This window comes from Vicugna pacos, unplaced genomic scaffold, assembly GCF_048564905.1.
Source record: "Vicugna pacos unplaced genomic scaffold, VicPac4 scaffold_21, whole genome shotgun sequence".
Lineage (NCBI taxonomy): Eukaryota > Metazoa > Chordata > Mammalia > Artiodactyla > Camelidae > Vicugna > Vicugna pacos.
In genome coordinates, this window is record NW_027328742.1 from 11,611,373 (window position 1) to 11,638,065 (window position 26,693).

The following is a 26,693-nucleotide window of genomic DNA, read 5'->3' on the forward strand; positions in this document are numbered from 1 at the left end:
GGTGCACTCCGGGTGTGCGGCGATCTGGCGATGAGGGCGGACAGGGTGAGGGGGAGGGGTTGCTGGGAGCGGAAGTGACCTGGCTGGAGGGTGGGGGCTTATTCCTCGGTGAAGGGTTAGGGGAGTATCTGCGGACGGTGGGGGGACGTGGGGTGAGGCCCGAGGGGTGATCGCGGTTTACAGGGGCTGTAGCTTAGGACCTAGTGGGGCGCAGACCTGGGGCGGGATTTGGGTGTGAGGAGAAGCAGCTTTGTCTCGGGGGTGCAGTGGATCGGGGACCGGGCGTGGCAGGGGGTGCGGAGGCATTGACTGTTTGGGGGGTCGGCGAGCAGTGGTAGCGGGGCTGGTGGGGTGAGGCCTGGCCCTGGGCCCGTGGTGGTCCTACTTGGGGGCCGGGACCCTGGAGGAGGGCGTGGGGGTCCGCGTTGGTGTTGGGGACCCGGCCAGCCCTGGCCGCGGGCTGGGCTCGCCCCACCGCCCCACCGCCCCACCGCCCCACCGCCCCACCGCCCGAAGCTCCACCGGCCCACTGCCCGGCCCCACTCGCAGCATCCCTACTGCTGGAGTGGCAGCCAAGCCTCCATGCTGCTGTCAGGCAGGCGGGAGGGGGAGGGGCGCTGAAAGCTGCGCGTGCGCGCGCGCGCACGGACGCCGGGGCGCCGGGGCGCTGGGGCGCGCGCAGAACGTGAGGAAGCTGGGCGGGAGCTGGGTGCTCCTGGACCAGCTCCCGGAGGAGGAAGGCTGCCTGGGGTCTCGGCCTCCCGCCGCTTGCTGTCGCCTCTGCTGCCGTCGCGAGCCAGGTAAGGGGGCGCTGGTGGGGGCGCGCAGGTCGGGGAGTCGGCGGGTGAGGCCTGGGCTTTGTAGTTGGGGAGGCGCCCGGGGGTGGGGGGAGGGGTGCGTCGGTGGGGTCCAGGCCGCGCGTCCAGGTTGGGACCGTGAGGCGGGTCCCGGGGCCCCCCCGGCCTGGTTGGGGTGCCTTCCTCCCCCTCCTTAGTACTGGCTGAACCGCGCGGCTTTCTTGGCCGCCGCTCACAGGCGGCTTTGGCAAAGTGGGAGCAGCCCCGGGAGATGGGAGGGCGCTGGACGGCCCCGGGCCAGCCGAGACTGGCCCTCAGGCCTTGCGAGGCCTTCCCGCGCGGGTGGCCCTGCCCTGGGAGTGGAGGCCGCCCCGGACCCTGTGGGGCACAGGCGAGCTGGGGCAGAAGCAGGGGCGAGGCCGGGCCTTTGGGAGCTTGTTGGCCTGCCCCCGAGATCCAAAGCTTCTGACCAGTGTATTTTCCGTCTTTTGAGGACCCTCCCTCCTGTTTTGCACAGTGGCTGCAGCAAACGACATTCCCACCGACAGTGTAGGAGGGATCCCTTTTCTCCACAGCCTCTGTAGCCTTGATCCTGTGTGGGCTTTGGAATGGTGGCCACTCTAACTGGGGCGAGATGCCACCTCATTGTAGTTTTGCCTTGTATTCCTCGGATAATGAGCAACCTTGAGCCTGTTTTGTCATGTGCCTGTCATTGGTCGCTGGTGGGTCTTCGCTGGAGAATTGCTTCCTGAGGTCGTCTTCTGCCCATTTTTGGATTGGGTCGTCTTCTGTCCGTTGAGTCGGATGAGCTGTTTGGATATGGTGGAAATGAACCCCTAGTCAGTCTCATGTTTGGCAAAGATTGTCTCCTATTTCGTAGGCCGTGGTTTAGTTCTGCTTCTGGTTTCCTTTGCTGTGCCAAAGCTGATGAATTCAGTTTGCTCCCGTTTGTGTTTGTATTTTTGCTGAGTTTTCTGTTGCTTGGGGAGACTACCCTAGGAGAAAATGGGTGAGGTGTACGTGGGATACTGTTTGGCCTACGTTTCCTACCGAGAGGTGTGTGGTGTCTTGTCTTCCGTTTAAGTGTCTAAGCCATTTTGAATTTATTTCTGCGTATGCTGGCGCTGTATGCCCAGGGGCCGGGATTGGGGTAGGGGGCGGGGCGGCTGCAGAGAGGGCAGCAGCGAAGGACGGGAGCTGCCCAGGCAAGCCTGTGGATTTCCTCCCGAGTCCCCCTCAGCCAGCTCTCTGGGCGCCTTCTTCTGCCTCAGGGTGGCATGTGACATCTCTCCAGGTCAATGGAGTCCCGGGAGGCTTCCTCCAATACACAGAGAGACAGACATATAAATAGGCAGACACGCTAGTCTCTTTCTTTGTTATTAACAGATAGATACACTAACCTCGTCCTCCTCCTCCATTACATAGGTACACAGATACATACATACAAAGACAGACAGGCACACACCAACACACACACACACACACACACACACACACACAGAAGCCTCCTCCTACTGCTCAGTTAGGTAGGTAGATGGACACACCAATCTCCTCCTCCATGAAATAGATTGTCAGAGAGATACACACACACAGCAGCCTCCTCTTCCTCCTCAATCAGGTAGGTAAGTAGATAGACACACTAGCCTCCTCTTCTAGTAGGTAAAGAAACCCACACACAGACTGAGAGACAGACACACTCACCTCCTCCAATAGAAAGACACTTAGACGAACATAGTAGCCTCCTCCTACTTCATTAGGTGCGTATGCAGACAGACAGACGGAAAGTCACGCTAGCTTCCTCCACCTCCTCCTCCATTAGATAGACACATACAGAAATGGACAGACCCACACACACACTTACACACACACACACACACACACACACACTACACTCCTTCTCCTCCTCAATTAGGTAGATAGACAAACACACTAGCCTCCTCTGCCTCCTCCATTGCTTAGATAGTCAGAGAGATAGATAGGCCGAGAGATAGACATACTAGCCTCCTCTTCCTCCATTACATAGACACACAGAGACACACAGACATAGACTAGCCTCTCCCCTCCTCCAACAGATAGATAGACAGCCAGGCAGGCAGGCAGGCAGGCAGGCAGGCAGGCAGACAGACAGACACACTCACTACAGGTGGAGTGCAGTCAGGGGACAGTGATGGGGACAGGGTCCGGGGACTGGGGTGCCCCTGGTGAGCCAGAGGATTTTCTCCCATGTCCCCAATGGCCTAGCCTGTGGGCGACCGCCGCTCTCCCACGTTCCTCAGACTCAAGCCATTTAATCAGCCTGCTCTTGGGAGCGGGCGTGGTGCGGTCAGTGAAAGAGGTCAGTGGTGGAGGGGCCGGAGGCACTGCAGCTAAGGGGGCTGCCCTGGCGAGTTGGTAAGTTTCCTCCCATCTCCCCCTCTCCTTGGCCTGGGGACAGCCTCTGCCACCCCAGGTTTGCGGGATTGAAGTCTCCTTGTCAGCCAGGTCATGGGAGGCTGGGGAGGTTCGGTCAGGGTCTGCAGAGAGGAGGCGGGGCTGCCCTAGAAGCCCGAGGATTTGCTCCCATGATCCCTTGGCCTGGCCTGGGGTCGGACTCTGATAACCCAGGTTCCCTGGCTGCACGCCTAGGTGTTGGATGCCTCCCAGGAGGCAGGCGCGGTCTTGCGCTGAGGGGATGGTGGCCCGGGTTGGGGAAGGGGAGGCTGCAGAGAGGTCGGCAGCGGTGGCGAGGGCTGCCCAGGTAAGCCTGTGGATTTCCTCTCGTGACCCCTCAGCTTGCTCAGGGGGCGCCCTGTGCTACGCCAGGTTCACTGGGTGCACATGTCCGTGTTGTCCGGCTCCCGGGATGCTGGCGCGGTGTGCTCAGGGGGCAGTGGTGGTGGCGGGGTCTGGGGCGGCTGCAGAGAGGGCGGGCGGCAGCGTGGGGCGGGGGCTGCCAAGGCAGTCCTGTGCATTTCCTCGCGTGTCCCCCTCAGCCTGCTCTGGGGGCGGTCTCTGCTGCCCCAGGGTCCCTGGAGGCTTGTCCTCAGGTGATCCTGCTCCTGAGAGGTGGGCGTGGTGCAGTCAATGTGCAGGGGCGGGGGCAGCGACAGGGACAGAGACAGAGACAGCGACAGCGACAGCGACAGAGACAGCGGGCAATGGGAGCAAGTACCTGGCTAGTAGTATGGGTCAGCCCCAATCCTGCCATCTCCAGCTCTGCTGCTGCCACTGCCGCCGCCCCGCCCCCCTGGCCATAGCCGGCCTGCCTCCCAGGGGCAGGCTTACAGGGGGAAACTCCTTCCAGGAAGCTCTGGCAGCAGAGGCCAGGCGGCGGGGGAAGTGGGAGCAAGTGGACTTGCTCTCCCAGGACAGCCGCCCTGTCCCGCCTCCGCCGCCTCCGCCGCCGCCCCCAGTACCACTGCCACTGCCACTGCTGCCCGCTGTCCATCCCGGTGGCCGAGGGCCGAGGACCGGGCTCAGGCTTCACCCTCCCTCCCCGCACCAGCATCAAGTAGCCAAGGCCCACTGGCGAGCGGTGTGCAGCTCGGGACCACCTATCCCATGGGCTCTGAGGAGGCATTGGGCTTCGGGGTGGGATGGGGGCGTGGGGGTGGGGGTGGGGCAGGGAATTGGAATGGCCTCAAGGCCCGCCCACCCGGCCTCCGGGGCCGCGCCCCTGGGAGCCAGGACTGCGTGCCTGCCGTGGGCCCGGGGCATCCCTGTCTAGCGGCTGTCGCGGTGGTGATCGGAGCCCGGAGCGCCCGGCTCTCGCGAGGAGAGGGCTGAGGGGGTCATCTGGGTTCGGGGTGCACTCCGGGTGTGCGGCGATCTGGCGATGAGGGCGGACAGGGTGAGGGGGAGGGGTTGCTGGGAGCGGAAGTGACCTGGCTGGAGGGTGGGGGCTCATTCCTAGGTGAAGGGTTAGGGGAGTATCTGCGGACGGTGGGGGGACGTGGGGTGAGGCCCGAGGGGTGATCGCGGTTTACAGGGGCTGTAGCTTAGGACCTAGTGGGGCGCAGACCTGGGGCGGGATTTGGGTGTGAGGAGAAGCAGCTTTGTCTCGGGGGTGCAGTGGATCGGGGACCGGGCGTGGCAGGGGGTGCGGAGGCATTGACTGTTTGGGGGGTCGGCGAGCAGTGGTAGCGGGGCTGGTGGGGTGAGGCCTGGCCCTGGGCCCGTGGTGGTCCTACTTGGGGGCCGGGACCCTGGAGGAGGGCGTGGGGGTCCGCGTTGGTGTTGGGGACCCGGCCAGCCCTGGCCGCGGGCTGGGCTCGCCCCACCGCCCCACCGCCCCACCGCCCCACCGCCCGAAGCTCCACCGGCCCACTGCCCGGCCCCACTCGCAGCATCCCTACTGCTGGAGTGGCAGCCAAGCCTCCTTGCTGCTGTCAGGCAGGCGGGAGTGGGAGGGGCGCTGAAAGCTGCGCGTGCGCGCGCGCGCACGGGCGCCGGGACGCCGGGGCGCTGGGGCGCGCGCAGAACGTGAGGAAGCTGGGCGGGAGCTGGGTGCCCCTGGACCAGCTCCCGGAGGAGGAAGGCTGCCTGGGGTCTCGGCCTCCCGCCGCTTGCTGTCGCCTCTGCTGCCGTCGCGAGCCAGGTAAGGGGGCGCTGGTGGGGGCGCGCAGGTCGGGGAGTTAACAAAGCTGTACTGTTGTAAATGAGGATGGGCCCAAATGACCAGAGGTACGGGGTGCAGTTGTCACCGGTGTTAACGGTAGCAATATGGACTGTCTGCCTGAGATATGGGTCTTTCCTGGGAATAGAGGAACAAGCAGTACGTGGCAAGTTGGTGGGTGGTGAGCAGGTCAGATTTGTAGCTATTACATTGTTGAAGAGTTAGCCAGAGTGTATTGGTTGTTGCCATGTGTTGTGATCAAGCCCTCCACTGTACTTTCTCAGGCATTCCCTGTGATACGTATGATCATCCATTCTGGCATCCTTCTGCTGGCCTTATGTCTCTGTCTGTTTTGATTGTCCACTTTCTACAAAACGTTCTCTATGGGTGATATCTCCACTAATTTGGTTCCTCTCTTTCCCTCACCACCGATAGCCTAACCCGCCAGCCAGTGCTGGTGATTTTGTCATTGGACTACATGAGAAATATGCGCCACTGCTGCCCCCACATTTCCCTCTGACATGGACGATTGCAGAGCCTGAGGCTGCTCTTCATGTGAACCATGTGAGTCCTCCCCTAGTGTGATTACAAGGAGCAAAACAGTAGCAGCTGCAGGATGTGAATACCTGGTCCTTCCAGAGTTGTGTTTGTCATTGTAAAAGCATGAAAATGTAATTCTCATTTAATAAATCTGTCCTTCAGATTTCTGTCCCTTCCTAGTGTATAGAAGAAAAAAAAAAAAAGATTACTCAGCCTGAAAGTCTGAGGGTGAGGCCTGGAACTAGGTGATCTCACTAAGGCATTATCTGCAAGACACAGCTAGTCTGTCCACCCCCGGGCAATGCTGTCTCTTGGCTCCCTCTTGTAAATTCTATGATTACAGCTGTGACTTGGTCCTCTTACTTACTTATTTGCCCAGGTAACTCTGTATGATAGGTGTTCAAATAATTTGATTGCTTCTCTGTGTTTACTTCAGAGAGCTCCCGCAAGTCACTTCTTTCTTTTCAAAGATAACTAATTGAATTTCAATAATAGTATGATGTTATTGGAGTGGATATTTGGTTTGAAGGTTTGAAGAATGCCCAATTCTGACTTAGAGATGCTGGTAATTGACTCAGTTTCAGATAAAACTACATCTTTATCTAAACTTAATATGCCTTAATATCGTAAAGGAACCAATCATTTCTAATGGCTATTATTTTCATCAAGTCTCAAAACATTCAAATCAACATAGGGGTGTTCATCACTGATTATAAAATCTCATTGTGCTTATTTTACTTTGTAGTAATTTTCCCCTCTATTTCTTTTTCCTTTATTTGAATTTGCCCTTCTTAAGCTAAGTGCTTCATATGGTATTTTAGAATTTCTTAAAACCACTCTGGTTTTAGTCATTGCATTCTGAAAATATGGTAGTGCTCATTCTATCCAATGAGAAAATGCCATCTGTTAAAATACAAAATTATATCTCTGGATTTCTTAGCATTATTTTAAGTGGTTTTCTTGTAGTGTCCTCTGGGATAACAAATTAAAAACTTGGGGACAACCAATTCTAGTTTTAACTATTTCACTTATTCTTGATGCACAATATAATATTCATAACTAAATGCTTCTTACGCCTGTTGGAGTATTGATTTATTCAGGAGTTTGATAAAACACTTAGTTAAACTACATAATAACTCATTGAATTAATTGGAGATATAGACATACATATATCTTATATAATATGGAGTAAATAGCCATGGTGTTAAGGAGATGAGCTTAAGGGTGACTTTTGATTATGAGCAGTCTAAATTAAGTTTAGAATTTCTTTACCTTTGAAATAATTTTAAAAATTTGTTAGATCAATAATGCCAACCATTTAAATTAACTGTAAAGTTCATGTTACCTTGCCTATTTTCTTATGGAAATCTTCTACGAATAAATGCTATTCTTCCACTATCACCTTTTCTGTTACTGAAGTAGTACTACAATAGTACCTTTGATTTATGCAACACACTATCCCTAAGGAATGAGAACAATCTTATGTTATCTAATTACTTCTTTTAATACTGCTGTGAAGTACTGGATGAAATGAGTGGCATTTATCGTCTGCTCCATTTTATAGTTAAAGAAGCCAATGAGACAGATACTTCGTTTTCTCCAAACTAAAAACTCAAACTTGGTGAATGACAAGGAGAGAAAATATTGAGCATCAAGTTCCAGAATCTTCAACCAGTATATAAGCTACAGCTTTGCTAAAGTCACTAAAGAGTTTTGTAAGTGTACACATAAAATACAAATACATTTTTTTCATATCTTAGATGTGTGTGTATATATATATCATTATATATATATACATATATATATATATAATTCTGTTTTTTAAATGGTGAAAGTAATAATGTTCATGAAGGTTTTTATTATTGTTATGAAAAATAAACTCATCTATTTATACGTGTGTATTAATGTATGTGCCTCTTTAACTTAACAGCTGTAAATGCTTGAAAACTCTACAACTCAGGGAAAAACCACTAAATGAAAAAAAATTTATTAATTTTAATAGGGAAGTTATGATGTATTCCATCTGCATAAAATTCCAAAAATAATTTTTACAGATATAAAAACACATTGATTGAACAATAAAACAAGTATTGAACAATAATTTGGAAGTAAATTTAGTCTTCACATAAAACATAGTGAAAGTTAATTTTACTTGTTCTTTTTCTTCTTTCTGTACAATTTTCATCACAAATACTTCAACATTTGAGGAGCTCATAACCAAGCATTTTAAAATAAAAAGGTAGCACAAAAGCGTTTTTAGATAAAACTGAAGACTATGCATGAAAAGGCTTTTAAACACTGAAACTTCTCACACACAACAGCTAAAATACCCATACAGTACACTAAGCAAGAGAATTTGGGTTCATCCAAAGATAGCATGTTATTCAAATTTATTTCCTTTTTAACAGACACTGTTGTTTCAGGTAAGCATGCCTTTGCCTGAACTCAAAATTCCTTACGGCATGTTGTGTGTGAATATGTGTATTTAAGTCATAATAATATCTAAGATAATTAGTTGGAAAACCGGTGTAACTTTTGGAGAGCCGTTATATTGGAAATTTACCACTTAAATGGTCATTATTTTAGGGAAGCCAATATTTATCATGTCCATACCTGTAGACCGTATCATTCTAAAGAACTCAGAAAACAAACTTTTTTTAATGTATTAAAGTGGAATTCTAGAAGAAGATAAAGTAGCATTTCATCCCATGAATCCTGGCTGTATTGTTTAGAGGGAGCAGGAAGGGACCAAGATGCAAAATGCCTAGTGTAAGAAGAAACTGATTCAGCTGGAACAGATCTAGTTGGAAAGATGTGCCATTTAACACAGTTTGATGTTGAGTATTTTTATGCTAAGTTATTAAAAGTTATCTTTCTAGACTAGTAATAATCAGCTTTGACTGACCCACAGTTTCCAGAGTTAGAAGTAATCTCAGTAAATATGTGTTTTCTGTAAGTTTATGAAAGGGAATATGGCTCAGAGCACAAATCAGTGAGAAAGGGGCTTCCAGTTTTCCTTAGCAAGTAAGGTGAGGCAGTGATGAAAGGGATTTAATAGAAGTCATTCAGTAATAATCTGAAGTTTGTGCAGCTGACCCAAAGAAACAGTCATCCAAATAAATATTTGGTACAGACAAAGAAGGGTGCAGATTAAACAAACCAAAATTCAACTGTTATACTTTCCTATAGGGGAATCCTCAAGACTATTGAAGAATCATTTACTTTTGGCTAGAGCAATTTTTTAATTAAGTAAGCCACTGCTGGAAAACTTTGCATGGGCAAGCTATTCAGATTAATACAGAGGACTGCTAAATTTTTTATTTCTGGGTTTTTTTTCTATAGGATAATAATGAGTCTAAACTAAACTTAATTTGATTTTCATTACATTTAAATAGAAGTCAACAAACTTTAATCCATGTTGCCACATAATCTGATTCATTTGAAGATATGTAGAATTTTTAGTTTCCAAATGTTATTGGTATCCTTGTGTTTAATCCTGTTCTTGTCATAGCCATAAAATATTACCTATATGGGGACTTTTTATTTTTTCTGAAAAAAAGTAATAGTTCTACTATATACTTCCTTCTAAAATACCTCTTAATTAACACTAAGTTTAATTATTTAAAATTATTATATGAGAGGCTTTATGATCAGTTATGCTAAGTATAATTAATTTTAGCATTATAATATATATCTTAGTTTTTACTATGTAATCAATATTCAAATATGTAAGAAGATTAATTTCTTAATAGGCTATTGAGTAGTATCCTCGAATGTGGTCTCACAGTTAGGCAGATTGACCTTCTAAACCGTGTCCATGGCTTCATTGAGCAGATCTTGGACATGTTCCTTAACCATCCCATGCTTCAGATCTTTCGTCTGTGAAATGGAGTTTGTAGTAGTACCTACATTACAGAGTTGAGTCAGACTTAAATGAGCTAATCAATGTAAACATATTATCAGAGTTTCCAGCACATAATAAGAGCTCAATAAATGTTAACTTATTATCATGGTGTGGACAGATTTCTTTCCACAATTCAACTATAGAAAAAAATACTCTATTTTTAGATCTGCTTAAATCAACTTGAACTCTGAGCCTCCAGTCTGCCAACAAGTAGAAAGTTTAGCTTCATTCAATGAATGAATTCATTTATGGCCTCTTTTAGGCAGAAAAGTCTTTGGCTGGTCTAGGATCCTCAGGTCTAGCTCATTCCCTGATGAACCCAAGGTGAATGCTTACTTAAACCTCCTAACGTGTCTTTTACCCTGTGGGACTCATAGATCCCTCTCTTTTCTTCTCTTGTCTTGGAAAGTCCTTAAAACAAACAAAAGCAAAAATAAACAAACCCTCTTAACAACTTGAATAAAGAATTTTTTTTAATTAAGGGAAAAGTATGGAGTATATCTAGAAAGTCTTTCAACATCATTTTTAAATAAAATAAGAATCATTACTTTTTAAGAATTTGACCCTTTGGCCATACCCTCACCTACCCAGAACTCCTCATTCTCTATTTATGGTAAGAAAGTTACCAATGTACTTTTCACATAGCATGATAAAAGATGTCAAGAAGCCAACCATGAGTGAATCTTAATGTCACTCTTCTGATACTGCTCTGCTCCCACTCTATTCCTTGCCTCACCCTCCACCATCCCCTATTGTAGAGGGATTGGCAAAATGGCTGTTTCTGCTAATAAATAATAAATCCAGAACTTCTCATCTCCTTCCTCTCTCCTGCCAGAATGTCAGTGGTGCCTGTGTAGAACTGGCTGGCCTCATATCTGATATAGCAAAAGGGAGAGTTATGCTTGATGCAGGAAAAAATGTTGACTGTTTTATATAAGGAGATACTTAAAGTGCATTTAAACAAGCTGCATTGTTTAGTGTGAATGTTAAATGACATTGGGATACATTGATGATTTGGTACCTGTTAAAACCATTTTTTTCAAAACAGAGTTTAAACTTTCCTAATTTGAGAAAAAGTTTTTAATACAGAGTATATTATCTCTTAAAAAGAATATATCTCAATTCTACTATTGGGGGATGAGTGTTAAAGTCACCAGAGAAAGAGAATTCAAACATGATTATGCTTTTAAAATTAAGGAAGAGTAGAGTTCCATATTAAAGTATTTTTTCTGTCATTTGAAGAATTTTGCCTTTGAGGTGACTAAATGTGTTAATAAAAAGAATATGCTTTATGTTTATATAGGAGCTCAGTATTCACCAGTTGCTTTCCTAACATGTGTCACTTGATCTTTTTAACACCTCTATGAGATAGGCAGAGAAGGTATTAAAATGATGAGTTTTCAGATGAGAAAATCCAGGCTCAGAAAAACTTGATCAGAGGAAATCTGCCCAAGGTTACAGGGATTGTAAGTGCTGGACACAGAACCTCAAATCTGGCCTTTTGATTCAAACCCAGCACTCTCTACACTTATAACCTGAGGAGAGGTTATAAATCTGGGGTGGCAGATAGCATCCACTTTGCATGCCAACCTTGATAAATTGGAAAGTACATTTGAGGTGAGTCTTGAAGGTCACATAGAAGATAGCCAGGTGAGGACAGGGCCCTTTTGGTGGAGACACCCACATATATAGAGGCCAGGTGATGTGAGACTACATATGGCATTCAGAGATCTCTGAGAGTTTCTCTTCGTTTAAACTAAAAATGCTTCTTTGTCTTAAAATTATTAGCTTTGCCTTCTGACTCTCTACTGGAAAATTCTCCTCTGATTATGCCAGGCTCCTCTGAGCCTCACCGTGGCTCACTACAGCTGGGTCTCCACAGTCATGTCAGGCCTCTGGACCATTTCTTCAGAGTTACTGCCAGGTTAACCTGATGGCAGTTACCCAGCAATGTGTCTTTCTAGAAGCTTGTTCTGGATAATTAGAGAAAGGCTTCATCATGCCTAGTGACTGACTAGGAAATATTTTCTGATTTTTTACCAAAATCATGTGCAGGATGAATAAACCTCTTAGTAATGAGGTTCAAAATGTTGCTATTTAATTAAAAGATTTTGGAGATTTTCCCATATTTTCAATGAGTAATTTATGATAGTTGTATCTGTGATAAAAATTAACATAATGATAGCAATTATTATCTTAGCCAACATTATTTTGCCCTTGCCATGTTTCATGAACTTTTAAAGAAATTTACATAAATTATCTACATTACTTGTAATCCTTACAATAACATACTTATCTCCATTTTATAAATAAGGTAAATTAAGATTAGAAATGTGGAGTAATTTGATAAAGTCACAGAGCCTTTGAGAGATGGAACAGGGTTGCAAACCCATGTCTCTCTGTCCCCGGATAGAAGTGCTCTTAACTAGCCATCACCCCTTATATCACAGTTACTTAAATTTGAAGGTAAAAATGAGGAAAGCAGAGAAGAAGAGCCTGCATGTACACAGCAGTGCCAGCAACACTTTCCACAGAGAAAAATCACCTTAGAATGGTTAAAAAAAAAAAAAGCAAGTCTTTGCTCAATACATACTATATTTATTAGCACATGCAAACAGTTCAGGTTAGTTGCATTGTATTCAGTTCATTTCTACAGTTATTTTTTTTTCCTGGTAACTTTACTTGTAATGACCTCATTTCACATTCTGACCCAAGAGCTGGTTCAGAATCCTGCTCCCAAGTTAGTTCTTTAGGCTGTATTTGCCAGAAGAACATGCTGAAACTTTGCTGAGAGCTTTCATCAGGAAAAAAGTGCCCCCCTATCCTGACTTGATTTCTATTAAGGCTGAGCTGTAGAAGTTTGTGTACTCAAACTCCTTTTGGCTTTTCTAAGTCATGGTGTTATTTTACCAGCAGTAGCTATTGATCTGATTTCCTTTGAATTCTAGAACATTGCCTGAAAAAAGAGTACCGATATGGCAAATTTTCTAGTGAACATTTAACTTTCTTTCTCTAGTGGAGGTCTGCTGCTGCATGTGGCATCATCTGAATTGGCAAGACGTGTGTCCAAGAGCTATAGTGACTGAGAATCCCTCACACATACATTTCTGCCAAGACAGGAGCGGGGTTTTCAATGGATGATTACCAGATGGCTATCTGAGAGATTCTGGCTATGCTCTAGTCTTGACGAGCAGAAAGGTACTCAAGAAATTGTAGCCTGTTTGCCACAGAGTTCCACATTCCCTGCCTTGAAACGATCATCCTGATTGCTTTGGAGTATTGGATATGATGTAAGAGAGTACCTGTCACAAAGTATATCATCAAAATTGCCCCATTACCTTTCACTATTTCTTTGATTAAACCACTTGAATTATTAAGTGTTTACCTTTTGGGGAAGTTTATGCAGTGTCTTCTTTATAGAGACGATGATTGTTTTTGATCAGCCCATTGATGTAACTGTAAAAATAAGCTACTTCGTTGCTTTACTCTTCTCTTTGGGCCTTTGGGAAAGGCTCAGTCCTGAGTTCATCAGTTTTAACACTATCATACAATTTTAGTAAACCGTAATTCAGATCCAAAGTTAAGTGTTTCCTGAGAATAGGTTATTATAAGGTAGATGGATTCCCTATGCAGAGATGTTAGCTTCCTCTTGACCTGAGAATTCCTTTGTACCTTAATTAAAGAGTAGAGCCATGGACACTAAGTAGAGCACTGACAAAGAAAAAGGAAAATGCATTCCTTCGGGACTGCTAATTTGGGCCTAGGGCTTATCCAACAAGCCATTTTCCAAGTGTTTATTAAATCAAGCAAAGCAGTGTTTTTCACATGTCTTAATGCTTCTAGAATCAAATCAGTTCAAACTAGGTGAGAGAGGGAAGTGTGTAAATCACAATTTACATTGAGAAATTGATTCCTTTCCCCCAAATGAAACCATGCTCTCTGTCAGAGTGCAGAAACATCACAGCAACTATGAACAATGAGAATAAAAATGAGGCTGTTGAAATGGAAATGGAACTTTCAGTGTTTGCTTATCGCGTATAGGATGTTACCGTGGGTTAAGAATAGTCTTCCTTTCTGATTTTTCACATCAAAATAAATTTGTAGTTTTATTAATTTTTATTGCTCTTTAGAGTAGCTGTATTTCACCATGTGATCTTTCAAAGATTTTTCAGACTTTTAAGGGAATATCAAGAAATTTTAAATTTGTACTGGTTTATGTTTTGTTGTTTGATTTGAGTATTTTATAGTAAAAATGTCTGATTCTATAGGCTTATAGAGTCAGTGTTGTTAGCCAGCCTCAGGCCCTGATATGTAGTCTGTGTGGCCCTGAAAAGTCAAGTCTTCCTCAGACCTGTACTTTTTTTTTAACTTGACCCTGCGATGTACAATTTTATAAATAAGTTGTATAATCTAGATTCCAAATGAAGATTGGATATTTATAGCCAATCATCTTTGTTATTCTTAAAATTGTAGCTTAGGCATGAGTGTTCAAAGTATCTGTTTTCTATCTGCAGAGATTTTTAGAACTGTAATTTTTATAATTTAATGATTATAAAATATATCTTATGAAATCTCATGTGGTGAAATATGATTCAGTGTCTTGAATAAGGAGTAGTGCATCATTTACCTCAGCATTTGGAAAAAAAAATTGTTGCCATGTTTTGTTTTGGTGAAATGGGGTCTTCCATGAGGTGTGACAGTAATGGTAAAAGATAAATATTTTAAAGTTCATATTACAAATTTTGGCACATTTCCTGTCAATCCACATAGCAAATAAAAAATCCAGTCACTAGTTGAGTGGCTTTTAATCAACAAAATGCACATATGATATACACACTATATTTTGTAATTATATTTGCATACTATTTTTAAATTGGTATGTCTGGGTGTGAGTATCAGCTGTAGCGGAAGATATTTTCAAGAGTAAGTTGGCATTTGAAAAACTACCATAGGAGAAGAATAAGGTTTTCTCATGATAATCCAGGTAGATATGTGTTATTTGGTTTAATTTTTGTGTTTTCATTGTAACTATCTGTCAACCACGTGTAATCCTGCATACTGTCTATATATCTCCTATTTTTCCCTCAAATATACTCTTACCCAAGCTCTGTGCTCAGTGAGACTGATGGTAAGACCTACATCAAAGGGCTCCCTTAACCACTGGTTTCCTGTTTGGTTAAGTAAATGAGGAGCTTCAGCAAGAGATAAGAGAAAAGGGGCAGAATGCAGTCCTCTGCATCCTCTCCGTGCCTTTGCTGAGTGCTGGCTGCACTTCTGGACCGACAGGTAGCAACTCCGGACACAGCCCTCTCCCTGCAGAGCTCCTCCACCATTTCCACGAATGTAGCCTCTCTTCTCTGTTTGAGGGCTACCTATGATAGAAACAAACAGTGCTCCTGTACCTAGGCTATCACAATGTCTTCTGTGCTTTCCCACATCCTATCTACAGCTTTGTAAATGGTCCCTTTATCACACTGTCCACAAATTATACCATTGGAGCGTGTCACACATTTCCTGTCCGTACCCAGACGGATACACGTCCTCATGCAGAAGGTTGTAGGATAAACTTGAATCCCCCCCTATCTGTGTTTCCATAGGCTGGACAGTTCTTTGACTCTAAGAAATTGATGAATATCCATTTTAGGATTCCCTCCCTTGTCTCCATGCTCAATCCCTCTCCAGCTCTTAGAAGTTCTAAGTTCATGGATACAGCTTTGCTTTGGGCCTTCACCAGTGAGTTAAGTCCAGTTTAAATGCACCCTCTTTCAGAAACCTTTACTCACTGCTCTCTCGGCCCAGCGCTCCTGGTCAGAATTCTTCCCCTTGGTGTGATCTTAGCTCTTTGTTTAAAACACCACCCAAGAAGCAGTCTCACTCCCTGGAGTACTAAAGCTGTCTTTACATATGGTTTTCTTGAAACCAAAGACTTTCATCAAACATTTATTGAATATCAAACAAGGGGCTGTGCTAGATGCCTGGGGAGGAGGATATGAAAAAGAATAAAAGGTAGTAATCTAGAGATTCACAGTTCCTACTCACTTGCTCTAAAAAGAAGGCTGCCGGTACCCAGCCCTAAGATTCTTTCTAGTAATTTTCGCCAGGCACAAGTGTAATTACATTACTGTATCACTCCTCTGGCCACTACTCCCTACCCAACAAACAAAACTCAAAAACAACCTTTAATGGTGACTCCCATGTTCAAAATAAAATTTAAATTCCTGAGTGTGTATGGATAGGCTCAGAGAAAGGGGCTCCATGCCACCCAGGTTTGGTTTTCGTTCAACCATTGGTGTCACCACTGCTAGTGCCTCTCACCCCACTGATGGCTCAGCAATCTGTTCCATGCCCTGAGCCTCTCAGCTGCACACTTTTCTTTTTTCTTATCTTGCCCTTTGCTGCCATTTCCATCTGTAAGAGGAAAGGTGTTCCTGTCAAGATCCAGCCCGTATGCCAGCTCTTTCACCAATTCTTCCAGTTCTCATGAATGGCAGTCCATTATTGCAGCCTCCCTTTCATGAAGATAAAGGGCGTGTTTACAGCCTTCTCGATTAGATTCGAACCTCCTTGGGTGAAGGGATCAAACTTACTCATACTTGTAGACTGATGGTATCTACTAGACGAGTCCTTTGCTCATGTATTTTGAGCTCAGTAAATATTTCTAAAGTGAAATGACTTACTAGTGCTGTAATTAAACTTAGTGTGACCTTTCCTTCAGATGGTAGCAGTGAGTTAGCTCAGCAGCATAAGGGATAAATACAAAGGTAGGTAAGTGCACATTTTAACCTTATCAGTCTTTATGTAAATTAAAAGCTGCATTACTTTAGTTTCTGCCTCAGACAGAAGACTCTGGCTCATTTCCTCTTTCTGCCGAGCACAACTACTCTCAGAACCTGTAAAAGACAAGTTATATAGGGTTATCCTTTTTGTCCTTTTGAATTTTTCTTTCATTTTCAAAAAATAATGGTCTCCTAAACTATTGGCCTGCTTTTTAAAATAATTATGTGTTTAAGAAATACCTAAAAAAATTGCTTGAATGTGATGCAGATACCCACAATTCATAAAATAAAGGATTAGCTTTGACCCAATTATTAAATTTTAGAAGTATTAAAGGAGCTTTTTTAAACATCTAAGACTGTTCCTTTTTTTTTTCAAAAATAAGTCTCCAAAGCTACCTATGGATTTATTGACATATTTATGATAAAACGAAATCCAGAAGCTTTATGTTGGTGGCATCAGAAAGAGGTTGAGTGATAGACGTGATCTGATTCTTAGGGTGAATTATTAAAAATATATTCTTTACAGATCAAGAATTGAAAGATCAAGCAGCGCAGTTCAAAAGTTGAAAGAAATTAGATAAAAGATGGGTTGTGCAGTAGAACCCAAGGAAGAGATGAAACAACCGGCGAGGTGGTCACTGAGTTTTACTGCACCAAGTGTGTATGAGAGAGAGAGAGCTGACATTTTTTTAAAAAGACTAGGCCTCTATGTTATTAATGGCAAATGTTAAATTTATAATTGTTCTATATAAACAAGATGATTGCTTAAGACTACTACTTTAATAACAAAATTAAAATCTAATTTTTTTTAGCCTTTATCAAAGGCCACATGTATTGTTTCATTTAATCTACATAAGATCCCCAGTGGGAAGATACTGTTATTGCCCCATATTATAAAAGATAAAATAGAGAAAGACTTTGTAATTTGCCTAAAGTCACCATAGGTACATTTAGCATGGGGTTATTGGGCACTTCCTCCCTGTGAATCAATCTCTCCTTCATTTAACGGGTTCCCAAGTTGAAAACTGGCCAGTCTAGAAAACTAGGCAAAGGGTGATGACTTTTTATGATGGAAGTTTCTTAGCCTCCTGATCGTCCAATCGGGACTTCTTTTGATTATTCAGGTTGAGAATACCCTGTTGGCTGCTCATCTTCATTGTCCTTGCAAACTGTCCATATCTCCATCTCCAAAGCTCTCTGTGAGTCAGCACGTTCCCCTATTCACTGCCACTCCAACCTGCAGCTCATTAAGATAACTGTACCCATCTCGTTCTGTCAGTTAAGCACTTCTTGTCTATTATTATTATTGACTATTGATGATGATGATGATGATGATGATGATGATTCTATCCTCTAATTCACATTATTCCCATGAGGCCGTGCTCTGTAAGTAAGTCCTGGTCTAGAGAAGACAGCTACCGTTGAGATTCCTGGAAAATTCCTCAGTGGTGTGCTAAATCAAATGTGTGTCCCTGTGAAACCTCTATGGAACATAATTGACTGGTGGTATTTCCAGCCTTATGGGTATAACTTTCTTACAATACTGGCTTCTCTGAGCCTTTTGGCTACTTCTGCCATCATTGTTCATGCTCATTCCTGTACTTCTTCTTCATCTTGTACGGATCATCACTTTATTCTAGTTTCCAAGAGCCATTCCAGCTGAGTTTTTGCATCATCTCCCAGAGCTCTTACCAAGATATTAAATCCTGTATAAAGGGAAAATTCTCCCATGCTGATCAACTGTCTCTTTTCTAGCTTTATGTTATACTGCCTCCCCTACAGACCTAGAACCCACCTGATGTAAGACCACACATACTTCCCTGACTTCTGCAGATGTATCTTGGTTAGGTTCTGTAGCTTTGCAGGGGCGTGGGTGTAGAGCCTCTTTCCTTCCTCTGTAGCTGCATCACATTCCCAGCTGAGTTACATTGTACCTTGACTTTATTTATTCATCTGGTGACTAGGAGGGGAGGGGAGAGTAAATTCTGAGGGATACGTACATTGTCTTGCAAGACAGGTGTCACTGACTTATCGTACGTGATTGTTAGTGCTAGCCTTTAAGGGGAAGAATTAGGCCATTTCTGAAGGCCTGGATGGTGTAGCAGGGTATGAGGATTAAAATATTTAGGTTCATTGATTCACATGTTCCCGGGTCAAAATGTCAAGTTACACATGTTCTTCATCAGGATCCTGACTTTGGCGTAATGGACTTGTTGAAGTCAAAATTCAACCTTCTCTAGAGCTCAGCTACCCTTATAGTTAAGCTCTGGGACTAATGCTAAGCTTTTTCACTCCTCCATCTACAGGAGATGAGATTCTTTTTATATGCTGTTTAACGCACTGCCTGGGAGGGACTCAGCTGTGAGCCACCAGCAGTAAGTCCTTCTGGCAGCTAGCAGAAGGAATGTCTAAGTTCAGAAGGCAGCAACCTGAGTGATTAGTCGCAGCATCCACCATAAGTAAGGGCTTCTTTTTTTTAAGGTAGTGGATATTTCAGCATTTTAAGTATTGATGAGAAGGGTCAAAGTCAAAAGTACAAAGAGTGAAAGGAAAATTGTACAAGGCAGTCTTATGGAGGATGGAGTAAATGGGATCCAAAGTTTATGCAATGGCCTTGGCCTCAGATTGGAGGACACTTAATGTGTTAAAATAACAAGGAATGAGGAAAGATGAGTGTAGATGTATAAAGAGTTTTAGGCTTATTAGCAAGCAGTAGAGTGACTCTTATCTGATGGAAATGAAATAGGAATTACAATCAACTTTTAAGAATGAAAGAGCCCTTAGACAGCAGTGATTTTAGGAGAATGGAGAAGCACTGAAAGCTTTTATTCACTGATTTTGTGTGTGTATGTGTCCCTACTGTGTGCTATTGTGAAAAGTAAGGAAATAGACTATTCAGAGCAACATGGTAAAACTGACAGGCATTGTTGAGGGCCCAGATGAAACTGGTGGTCAAGAACATTTTGTAGAAACAGCCTCCCTTGCTTTGTAACTTTCTCTAATAATTCTCAGCTGACCCAGAGGAGCATGGAAAAATGCACATTTGTGTTAATACAAGGGTTGAAATTTTTCCATATGGGTTTAATTAAAGTAGATGTAAGTGGGGTGTTGGCCAGAGTGCTATAAACTGAATTAGGAAAACTAAACAAAGAAGACACTAATGGATTGACTCACAATAAACAGTCACAATTACATGTTAGAATGTCTGTAAGTAGGAGGAGTTGAACACGTAACCTGGAAATGGAGATCATTTTTGGAAAGTGATTTGGGAGCATGGTTGGATTAGTTGTAAGACTTGCAATGGATGGCTGAGAAGGAAGACAGGAGAAGTCATTCCATTTGAGGAAGTTAGAGAACCCATTGCCACATAATCAGATCAACAATATGTTCTTCCTCATGATGACTCATCTCTCAGCAGTATTTAATAATATTAATATATTTTTCTTGAAATATACTCTTACCATTACACACAACTGTCTTCTATTTCTCTTTTCTTTTCTACTTTCTCACCTTTGTTAGTTCTTTTTCCTAAAACTGACTTTTCAAGGACATTTAAATTGGAAACTGTTTGCAGATGACATTATACTATACATGGAAAATCCTAAAGACACCATTTAAAAACTACTAGAACTTATCAGTAAATTCAGTAAAGTTGTAGGATACAAAATTAATATATATATAAATCTGTTGCATTTCTATACAATGAAATCTTAGAAATTTAAAAAATAATTCCATTTACAATCACAAGTAAAAGAATAAAATACCTAGGAATAAATCTAAGGAGGTAAATTATCTGTACTGGAAAAACTATAAGACCTTGATAACAGGGATTGAATATGACACAAACAAAAGGAAAGATATACTGTGCTCATGGATTGGAAGAATTAGTATTGTTAAAATGCCCATACTACCCAAGTCAATCTACACTTTCAATGCAGTCCCTATCAAAATACCAACAGAATTTTTTATAGAAATAGAACAAATCATTCTAAAATTTGTGTGGAGATGCAAAAGATCCTGACTAGCCAAAACAATCTGGAGAAAGATAGACAAAGCTGGAGGTCTCATGAGCCCTGAAACTATGCTACAAGGCTACAGTGATCAAAACACTATGAATGGTACTGGCACAAAAACAGACTTATACACAAATGGAACAGAGTTGAGAGACCAGGAATGAATCCACACTTATATGGGCAATTATCTGTGGCAAAGGAGGCAAGAATATACAATAGGGAAAAGACAGCCTCTTCCATAAATGGTGTTGGGAAAACTGAATAGCTATATGCAAAGAATCAAACTGGATGACTTTCTCACACCACATACAAAATTAAACTCAAAATGGCGTAAGACTTAAATGTAAGACCTTAAATCATAAAACTTCTAGAAGAAAACACAGACAGTACACTCTTTGACATTGGTCTTGGCAATATTTTTTTGGATCTCTTTCCTCAGGCAAGGGGGAAAAGGGCAAAAATAAACAAATGAGTCTATATCAAACTGAAAAGCTTTTGCACAGCAGAGAAAACTGTCATCAAAATGAAAAGGAGAAGTTTTTTGCAAATGACATACCCAACAAGGGGTTAATAGTCACAATATACAAATAACTTCTACAACTTAACATCAAGAAAACAAGTGACCCAATTCAAAACTGAGCAGAGGATCTGAGTAGACATTTTTTGCAAAGAAGACATACAGGTGGCAAACAAGCACATGAAAAGATGTTTGGCATCGCTCATCATCAGGGAATTGCAAATCAAAACCACAGTGAGAGGCCAACTCACACCTGTCAGAATGGCTATCATCATAAGGAAAACCGATAACAAGTGCTGGTGAGGATGTGGAGAAAAGTGAACCCTTGTGCACTGTCAGTGGGAATGGAAACTGGTGCAGCCACTATGGAAAGCAGTGTGGAGATGCCTCAAAAATTGAAAATAGAACCACCATATGATCCTGGGTACTTATCTGAAGAAAATGAAAACATTATGTACAGAAGATATATGCACCCATAGGTTCATTGCAGCTCTGAGGTACAATAACCAAGCTATGGAAGCAACTAAAGCACCCATCGATAGATGAAGGGATACAGAAAAATATATATACAATGGCATATTTCTCAGCTATAAAAAAGAATGAAATCTTGCCTTTTAGTACAATGTGAAGTGGACTAGAAGGTATTATGCTAGGTGAAATAAGTCAGACAGAGAAAAGCAATTACATTAGAAGGAAAAAAAAGTTTCTGTTTCTTTAATGTGGTATCTATGATGGATGATGGATGATGGATGTTCACTGAACTTATTAAACTTATTTGATGATGTATTTAAAGCCAATCATTATGCTGTACACTTCAAACTTATACAATGCTATATGTCAATTGTATCTCAGTACAACAAAGAAGAAAACAAAAACTGTAAAACCCCTTTAAATCAGTAACTCCACTGAGTAGAATCTCTTCAAAAAATTAAAAACTCATGGAACATGAATATAAATGTTGGCAATGGTATTATATTACCAAAAACTGAAAGCCATCTCCATTTCCTTCAGTAGAGGAATGGTAAAAGAATTTATATCAGATTCATACTCTATGTCACACTGTAATTATTAGAAATGAATAAGCTATACATCAAAGAGAATGTAAGCTTCAGTTGGGCACAGATTTTGTTTCCCTGGAGTATTTCCAGCAAATAGGAAAAGGCCTGGTACATTGTAGCTGTTTAAGAAATATTTGGTAAATAAATGAATTTAATGTGTATTGTTATGGAAACTTACGTTTGATACGTCATTAAGTAGAAAACAATTAAATCCCAGGATAATTCATGGAGCAAGATATAATTTATGTTCAAAGAAGCAAACACAAGGAACCAGAATTATACTTGTTAAACTGTCACCAGAAGTTACCTCTGAGGCGTGAAATAGGAATAGTGGGGATTCAGAGGAAAACTTCAGTTATATTTCAGGTACTTTGGCTATTGCTTGCCTCTTTTAGAAAAAGCATATATTCATGCATCATTAAAAAATCATCATGGGCCATTTAAAAATCATTTGAAATGGTGACCTGAAGTAGGACATCTATACTTTGAAGAGGAAATAGTGATATTAGCTAAAACCCCACTGACTGTTGATCGTGTGCCAGGCACTGTTTAAATACTATGCATGTATTAACACACCTATTCCTGACTCGTCTAATCCTGTGAGAGACGTGTTAGTACTATTGCCATTTTACAGATGAGGGCACTGGGGATGGGTGCCTGCCTAAAGTCACACGGCTATGGAGTCGTGAACTCAGAATAGAAACCCAGGCAGTCAAGCTTCAGAATTCACAAACTTAACTGTTTCATTAATGCTGTATTTGAATAAAATTTATACTGTGAGCCAAATGAGAAACTGATTGGAATATTGAGAAAGAAGAGAGGGATGACGGGTCAATGAAGGCTGGTAGCAACTCTTGAAATCAAATACTGAAGCATTTGTTTTTTTTTTTTAATTCAGCAGAACAATGTGACTGTGAGCTCCTATAAGGATGCTGATATTTTTTTCAAGGGGAATGGAGTGTGGGTTGCCTAGAAGATAGTCATCCTGGCTAATGTATGGGTAGGGAAATGGGTAGAAATACACCCCCAAATCCATTATTGAGAACAAAGTTAGCCACATCTGACAGTGGATGATGGTAATACTAATGGGTAAAGATATCAAAGCTGATTGAATTGTGTATTTGTAATAACCGCTGTTAATAACAATGGTGAGAATCAGAAAAGATGGTTTCTTTAGTAAAGCTAAGGTCATTGGGTCCTCTAGCCAGGCCTAATTCACCTTCCGGTCCCAGTTTGTACTTGAACACTTCTGAAACATTGTTCATTCTCTTGGCTGAAAATTCCTCTTCCCCTCCTGTATTGGCACAATCCTACTCATTTTTCAAGGTCAAATTCACGAGTTATCTCTTCTATATAATCTCCCTTGAATATCCCCCCACAGAAGAGAGCATTCCCTCCTCAGTATTTCCTTCCCCCTTTAGTCATTTTTCTGCTGTCATACTTACTATGCTGCCTTATTGTGAGTTATTCACATAGATGTCTCCCTGGACAGACTCTATGTGTTCTTCAAAATCTAGAGTCTTGTTGGATCCTTGTTTAGAAAATCCCAGCATAGTGTCAGGAAGGACAGGATTTTATGAAATAGTAATGCATGTATATTAATGTATTTACTTCTTTATACCTTTGTAATGTCTTACAACTTTAATAATAAATGAACAAGTTTCTTGTAGCTAAGGTTTATTGAATATGGTGGGCACTCTGCTAAATATATGTGTATGTGTGTATGTGTGTGACTTCATTGTTGATCCATCTACCTTCACCATTTTATAGTTCAAGAAACTAAGGCTAATAGAAGTGAACTTGACCAAGGTCAAATTAGTCACAACCCTCAAGTCTAGCTTCAGTCTCAGGTTTGTCTGACTCCAAAGCTTATGAATTTAATAGGTGAAAATTAGAAGCCATGATACAGACAAGCAAAGGCAACAGAAGCGTAAGAAGAAAAAGTCTTCTGGTCAGAGCAGTGTGATCTCTGCCACTGGTCTGGCAAAACACTGTGCTGACTCAGGGACACACAGTGAGGTAGTTCAAACTTCCAAGCCAATATTTCAGGAATAAACCAGAAATAAACCAGTGATTGCTGGTTACAGCAACACTGTCTTATTTCTTAGATTTATACTGAACATTAGACTCATTTCATTCAGTTCACAGTTTCATTTCTTGTATTGTCCAGAAACTTGCCTTTATTTTGTCCAAGAGTGGACATAGAGCTAAAATAACTTTGGACATCTTATTTCTAGATTGCAAAAATAGAAACTCTACATCAGGAAAAATTATATTCTGTGACAGTTAACCGTTACCTTTGAGTCTGGAAATATGTCCTAAGGCTTAGCCGTTTGAAGCTGATAAATTCCAGACAACTTTCTGTGCATCAACTGTCAATAATTTTGCAGGAGAAAATATTCCTAAGAAGAAATGACTGATATTCAAAGACCAGTGATGGCCAAAATCAGATTGTCTTACTGACTAATATTTCATATTTAGGTAGATATTCTATCTCGATAATGAACAGGATGAAGGAAAATTCTCTGGAACTTAGAGTCTTTAATCATCTTCTTATAACATATTCTAAGTTATTCAGGGAAGTATTTAGGAGCTGACTATTATTAATTTGCTTAGTTGATGACTGAAGCAGCATGGATCTTGCATGATAGAATTTTTCTTTAATTACCATAAGTTTAGCTGAAGGTGCATCACTCAATTTGAGGTGACTCCTCCCCAAATTGGTTGGGGGGGTTTATCATTCTCATATTTACATAAAAATTGATCATGAACAGCTGATGTTGTATCTGCCTCTCACAGACTGTGGCTTACAAAAAATAACAAAAACTAGACAATCTGCTTACTAGATAAGATAGTGGCTGACCTAATGCAACAATAAAAATTGATTCTGGTCGTTCGCCAAGCATTAAATATTTTGCAGGTCTTTGTGCTGAGTTGCAAAAACTAAGATAAAAGAAAGAAAGTTGGGTTTTATATTAAATTTTGCCTTTTGGGCATTATTACTTTGAAAGTAATCCAGATACTTTGTTTGTATTGGAAGGGTTCAGTGAGACATAGTTAACTGTGAATAGAATTCAAAACAATAACTCTGGGAAAGAACCATTCCCTTTGGTCAGAGGCTATTGTGTCAGTGGTTTTGCCGAGTCAATCAAAAAGAAAAAAGAAAGAGAGAGAACACCAACTGTGAGAATGGAGCTGTCAAGCTGATTGACTAGATAGCAATGCAACGTTTGAAATGTTTTATGTCATAAGGTAAATGCTCAGTTTTTATCTGAGTGTTGGCAAAAACTAAACCCAACAACTTGAAAATCCTACAGAAGTGTCAGTATTGAGAAATACAGAAAAACTAAACTACTTTTGCATAGAATTGAAAGCAACAACCACAGAAATTATTTGTCTAAATGCGCTGTTTCATACCACAGTGACCTTTCAGGGAGTATCTACAACTAAAACTACATGCATACTTAATAGTGACTTTTTTCTTTTCCTACAAATTTGTTAAACAAGTGGCTTGTCAAATCCATAAGTTTTGTTTTAGTTACAAAAAAATTTGTGTTTTATGAGAATTATTTGATCTTTAGGAAACTATTTTAATAGTAGAGCAGTAAAGAAAATGTTTTTTCCCTGTTGATTTGAAAAATAGAACTAAAACAATAGAAAATAAAAGTTATTTAATTTGTGTTTTATTTAATTTCTTTTTCCAAATTACCGTTAAGCTTCTTGTGCATGGCTCCAGCTGACTTTTCTAATGTTGCTAAGAAATAAATCGTTAAAGACTCAGTGCTGGTAGGCATCACGTAACTTCTGTTCTTTGTTATAGAGCTGCCCTGGGCAATTTGTCAACAAAAAGTTCAGGGAACTGATATTTTTCTCTAATTAATGTCCCTTCTTATTTCCCCCTTCATATCTTAGTTTGCCATCTATTACCTGTTTTTTTTTAATTGGCCTATGTAGATTTTAATTAACTTATATTTTGAAAATTAAAGCAGGCTATCTCATTACATTATCCTTCACTTTCTCTGCTTACCGATAGATTTCATTGTCAAGACAAAATGTTTTCCTTTCTATAGGAAACATTTCTCATTTAATCTTTTAAATTAAATATAAAATAACTTCACTTGGCTTATTCTGTTATTCTGGCTCAGCTGCTGTCTCCTTCGTTTTAAACTCTTTATATAAACTTACAATTTGGTTTTAAAGTTAACTCCTATATAGACTCAATTTTCCCACTGTTTTATTTCATCCATTTTTAAATGCCATCTGAGGACAAAATTTGTTTTATTTCCTGTTTCACATGTTCCTGTCTACATTTCAGTGTGGTTTGTAAAAAATGTATAAAGAACATTTCTATCCTCTCTTTTTTATTTTATAGTTCAGTGTATTATTTACTCTTTAAAGTGTTTCTAAGAAAACATGCTTGTTATTGTTACATCATTATCCCAATTGATGTCTGTGTGACCACTGAGCATGTTAATCCAGTGTTCAGTCAACCAC

The 26,693-nt window shown here is 41.8% G+C and overlaps 1 long non-coding RNA gene across 3 annotated transcripts in view; it reads left to right on the forward strand.

The window, feature by feature from the left end:
- The first annotated feature begins 663 nt into the window (after window positions 1-663).
- LOC140694323 (uncharacterized) overlaps window positions 664-26,693 on the forward strand; it is a 36,741-nt gene continuing 10,711 nt past the window's right edge. The window contains exons 1-3 of one of the 3 annotated variants that reach the window (XR_012070053.1): window positions 664-800; window positions 5,827-5,955; window positions 7,496-7,646. This is a non-coding gene — a long non-coding RNA (uncharacterized lncRNA). The other 2 variants (XR_012070052.1, XR_012070051.1) reach the window with 2 other exon arrangements.